This window comes from Vanessa cardui, chromosome 23 (assembly GCF_905220365.1).
Source record: "Vanessa cardui chromosome 23, ilVanCard2.1, whole genome shotgun sequence".
NCBI lineage: Eukaryota > Metazoa > Arthropoda > Insecta > Lepidoptera > Nymphalidae > Vanessa > Vanessa cardui.
In genome coordinates this window covers 9,694,446-9,700,556 of record NC_061145.1, presented here as the reverse complement: position 1 = coordinate 9,700,556, position 6,111 = coordinate 9,694,446, and positions in this window count along the sequence as shown.

Genomic DNA, 6,111 nt, shown 5'->3' with positions numbered 1-6,111 from the left:
CCCGGCTTCGCACGGGTGCAATACTGATACTAAATATACTACAGAATTTGTTTATATACGACATCACATCGCAAACTTCTAAAATTATCAGTGTTTCTTTACTATATTGTTCATGTATTATATACACAAACCTTCCCCTTGAATCACACTATCTTTTAAAAAAAACCGCATCAAAATCCGTTACGTAGATTTAAAGATATAGGGACAGAGAAAGCGACTTTGTTTTATACTATGTAGTGATGGAACTCCTATACGGCTCGCAGTTAGGGTGCGATATGGGGCAGAATTTCTTACTATCTAATCAAATTTTGTGTATGTGATGTGATGTCATAGGATGTACGAAATATAGTTGGTCTTTTTCAAAGTTTTTTTGCTGAGTTCGATTACAGTTCTTTCGAGGGATCCTTGTAGTTTACGCCGCGTGACGTATTAAATCCGCATTTTCGAAAGTCTATTTTTGCTTTATTCGCAAGTTTCCTTTGAAATTGTCCTCGAAGTAGTTTCTGACTCATATAAACGGAACGCTTAATCTATCCATATTAAAAAAAATTAGTTAGTCAACATCAGCTTCACTTAAAATCAAAAAATAAATAAAATTTTAACAAAAAGAAAAACCGACTTCAAACAAAACACTATTTTAAAACAAATGAATATGCACGAAAAAGTAATAAAAATAATTGCGTATTCAACATATTTTTTAGAGTCTTCCTAAGTTAAATGAAATGAAAAATATTAGACTACTTAAAAGTCGATTAACGATTATATCATGTAGTTATAATTATTGTTATATTTGGAGTCGGTGTCAGCCAATAAAACCCTACAGTATATCTATCAAAAAACAATACGAGAATACTTTAACAAATATGTTTTTTACAAATTACCTTTTACACAATAATATACTGGATCAATCAAGGGGCTCGTATCGCTTCTTTCTTTTGATTGTTGGGGCAAGGGCACCATGGCTGACACCGGCTCCAAATATACCAATAATTATAACTACATGATATAATCGTTAATCGACTTTTAAGTAGTCTAATATTTTTCATTTCATTTAACTTAGGAAGACTCTAAAAAATATGTTGAATACGCAATTATTTTTATTACTTTTTCGTGCATATTCATTTGTTTTATAAAATTTTAACAAAAAGAAAAACCGACTTCAAACAAAACACTATATTAAAACAAATGAATATGCACGAAAAAGTAATAAAAATAATTGCGTATTCAACATATTTTTTAGAGTCTTCCTAAGTTAAATGAAATGAAAAATATTAGACTACTTAAAAGTCGATTAACGATTATATCATGTAGTTATAGTTATTGGTATATTTGGAGCCGGTGTCAGCCACGGTGCCCTTGCCCCAACAATCAAAAGAAAGAAGCGATACGAGCCCCTTGATTGATCCAGTATATTATTGTGTAAAAGGTAATTTGTAAAAAACATGTTTGTTAAAGTATTCTCGTATTGTTTTTTGATAGATATACTGTAGGGTTTTATTGGCTGACACCGACTCCAAATATAACAATAATTATAACTACATGATATAATCGTTAATCGACTTTTAAGTAGTCTAATATTTTTCATTTCATTTAACTTAGGAAGACTCTAAAAAATATGTTGAATACGCAATTATTTTTATTACTTTTTCGTGCATATTCATTTGTTTTAATATAGTGTTTTGTTTGAAGTCGGTTTTTCTTTTTGTTAAAATTTTATTTATTTGCCCAGAGGATCGGAATTGCGATTCAACGGGGAAATACTGCTAGCATTCTTGCCACGATTCCACGCGGTCAAGATTTATACAGTAACTAGTTTTAGTTAATATTTGTATGTATATTATATGTATATACAATATGTAAGCATTTAATGTTGTTAATTCCTATAATAAATGTAAATATATATTCCATTAAGTACATAAAAAAAAAATTCTCATATAATTGATTATTCGAGAAACATTTGATACTACTATTTAAATATGTGTTTTCAATAAATTAGAAAACAGGGGGAATTTACCACATTTGATGTTATAGACACAATTAAACGAATGTGTACCGTGGACTTTATGTCTGAAAAATATATATCATTGCCTCAGTGTATTTGATAAAAAAATATATACGAATTTATTTAAACTCAAAAAATATAAATTTTATTTAATCAACAATGTAATTCTTAACTGTAACGATAGGATTTATTTCGTAAATACCATAAAGAAATCTTGTCTCTGGTAACACGCTTGACATAACAGACAATGTATATTTGTCATTAAAATAAAATTGTCAAGAAAAAAATGAGCAAAAAAATTCAGTGTAAATAATTAAATAATAATCATTAATAATATCATTTCACAATCATATGGTGCTTAAAATTAATAAAAGATTAACTAAGCTCTTCAATCCATGCAGTATTCTTCACTTTGAGCTCACATTTCTCCGTGAAGCATCACCATATCAATAATCCACCCAATGTGTTTGATGGTCTACATTCTACCTTTAATAGTCAGTCCATTTGTGTCATGTATACCGTGCTTTGATTGCTGTATGGATCGTATTGTCGATGATGATAAAGCGGATGAGAGTTAAAACCAAGCACCGTTTCTGCGAATAATACCAAGCGGTGTTTTAAGATGTTCGATTAAAAATGGAGCTCAGTTTGAAATGAGAATGATGAAATGTGCTTTTGTCCTCTGTGCGTTTTTTGTTGCCCGGTTTTAGTGACATTTTTCGTATCATGCCTTCCGGTTATCTGTCCAAGATTTATAAACTGTTTTGAGGCAGATAATGCTTAAAATCATGATTATAGTTGAAATAAATTAATTTGTATACCAATGATGTACTTTTTATTGTTTATTTTTTAGACCCCAGATTGCACAGTCCAGACTGAGTATCCACGCGTCAATTTTAATCGAAGAAAATACAATATGGAATATGCATTATTGTTTATAAATGAAGACTAGTCTAAGGCCTCCTCTCCCATTAAAGAGAGGCACATATTTCATCACGCTGTTCCAAAGCTAGTTGGTAAAATGCACGTATGGCACAATTTTGACGAACTTAGACACATGCAGGTTTCCTCACGATATTTTCCTTCACCGCCGAGCACGAGGTGAATTATAAACACAAATTAAGCACGTATATATAGAGGTGCTTGCCTGGGTTTGAACCCGCAATCATCGGTTAAGATGCACGCGTTAAGATTCTTTAGGAATTTCAAAATTCAACTTAATTCCAAGCAGCTGTCCTACTATACTGCTAGCTTTTTTTTTATAAAGAACGTATGAACTTTTTACTAGTTATTCTTTGATAGAATCCTCACTCCTAATTTGCCACAAGAGTTCTAGAAAGATTATTGGAATGACAATATCTTGATTACTTTCATAGAAATTGAATATTTGAATTTCACCCATACCTAATGTCGGACCCTCCGGTCCCTCTATGATAGCTATTGTAGACACTGGCTCACTACTACCACACCTGGAACGCTGGTGCACGTCCGTCTCGTACCTCGTTTGCAACACGACTCCCCGAAAGTCTTGCTACCCCCTCCAGTGTGGTACGTGAGACAGTGTATTATATCTACTGTATAGTTATTCTACCGCCAAATAACAGTACTCAGTATTGTTGTGTTCCGATCTGAAGGGTAAGTGAGCCAGTGTAACTACAGGCACAAGGGACATAACATCTTAGTTCCCAAGGTTGGTGGCACATTGACGACTTAAGGAATAGTTAATATTTCTTACAGCGTCATTGTCTATGGGCGATGGTGACCACTTGCCATCTGGTGGCCGATATGCTCGTCCGCCAAACTATACCATAAAAAAAATATACAAACACTACACCTAATGTTGTCTTAAATTTTCGCGATTATTACACAATTAAATAAAACTGGTTATAACGGATTTTAATCGCGTATATTAATTATTTTGGACATCCCGACGTTTCGAGCACTTTACAGCGTTCGTGGTCACGGGTAGACACTAACCTAATATTGTACCCTATTGTATTTTTTTTTAATTTTTTCGCTGACAACTGACCTTTACTCTTCTTTATGACAAGAAGGAAGTGACAAAGTCTAAACATAAACATTAATCAGTTTGACTCGCGTTTACAATTTAAGTAATTCGTTTTACGTCAAGTTTTATCCAAGGAAAAGACTTTTATCTTTCCGTCAAAGTTGGGGAAAAATTACGAAAAAATCGGCTGAAGGGGGTTCCCGGATGAATGCTCCGTCAATTTCACCAACAACTCCCACCAAATATGTTTTACTTGGGCGAATATAGGTGATATATGTGACTGAAATAGTTTCTGGGAAAAAAATAAAGAAACTTTGTTGTATAAAAAAAATCATTTTCGTTACACAACTGAGTTGCCAGATTACAAAAACATAATACGTTAGTACGTGTGTGAGTATTGTGTGTATACGAGTGGGTATGCCTTTAATTTAATTTGAAATAAAAAAAAATCTGATTTATTTTATTACTTGACTTTTTAAGATGAACTGTTTGCCTTAAACCATTAAGTAGAATAAGCCGATCAACATTTTTGAGTCTGTCATCCTTCCTCATACAGTATAACCCATTGACCTCCATGGTTGAGTCGTGCGTACACCGGTTTTCATGGGTCCGAGGTCCCAGGGTAGATTCCCGGTCGAGGCGATGTAGAAAATGCATTAGTTTTAGAATATAATAGAATACTGTTTATTCGGGAACGCACACATTTTCAAATTAAATAAATACAAAAGATAAAAAAAAATAGTAACAAATTTTAACAAGAACAGCAAATGTAACATGCAAGTATTAAATGAAAATATACCTACAACAATAAAGAGAAAAGGAAAAAAAACATGACTATAAAAAAAACTAATAATAAAAAAAATAGATAATGAAAATTAATACTTATCTATCTTTAATGGTGCAATGTCCCCGAAAACGAATGTCCCTCAGTTATTGTTGGAGTTTTGCTCCAAAACTTGTTTTCAGTGACATCCATTTCTATTTTTTTTCTACGGTAGGCATCAACTTGCTGTACATAAAAACTATATGAAAAAAAGGGAAGAAAATCTTCAAAAGTAAATAGAATATTTATATTTAAATATGCATAATTATAAAACTATACTAAACCTGATACATATACTTAGAAAATACAGGTATGAAAAAAATATATATATAATTTTATATATACGCTTAGCTTAATATTTTCTTTAGGCGCAATAATGTCTAAATAAATTTTCTATGTTGTCTTTGGTCTGGGTGTTTGTGGTACCGTCGTTACTTCTGATTTTCACACACACACATTGGGATCAGAGTAATGTATGGCATCCTAGCTGGCGGTCATCCCCCGCCCAGTGCAACGAAGTCTATGTTGGCCTATCGGCAGTCCCCTTGCGGTGGCAATATAGCAAAGCATCGTGGAAGGCCCAAGGAGGCGATAAGGGTTCGATTTTCATCTCCTAGACACTGCATCCTGACTCTTCTCAGATCGTAGCGGCTATCCGCTCCATCCGAAAAAGAAGACTAAAGACGAGAGGGTGCATCTGCAAATGCGCGAACGCTTATGCACCATAATATATCCTGAGCAACAGACTGTTTCTGGGTAATGGTTCTCGAGACAAAGTTCCTGAGGCGATGGACTGAAGTATTGTGTCTAGAATAACAGTCGCCGTAGCCGAAACCGGCCAGGAGACATACACACACACACAAAAACTTTCCCCTCGAATCACTCTATCTATTAAACAAACCGCATCAAAATCCGTTGGGTCGTTTTGAAGATTTAAGCATACATATATAGGGACAGAGAAAGCGACTTTGTTTTATACTATGTAGATAATACGGAAAAGTATATAACAATAACACAGTAATTATATCTTAATATCTGAGTACATTCGAAATAGGTCATAGTTTTAAATCCCTGATTTTATCGTTTGAAGTTATACAGATAAAATTTTTTCTAAACGAACCGTTTTATTAAACTAATAATATATTTTAAACTGAATACACGTCTCCAGAGATAGTTTCAACTGTTGAGATTAAACTTCGATCATAAAACGCGAGTCGAGTAATATATCAAGTAAGTTTTAAAGAGCTGTCGACTTACGAGGGCGCATGAAACTCTATA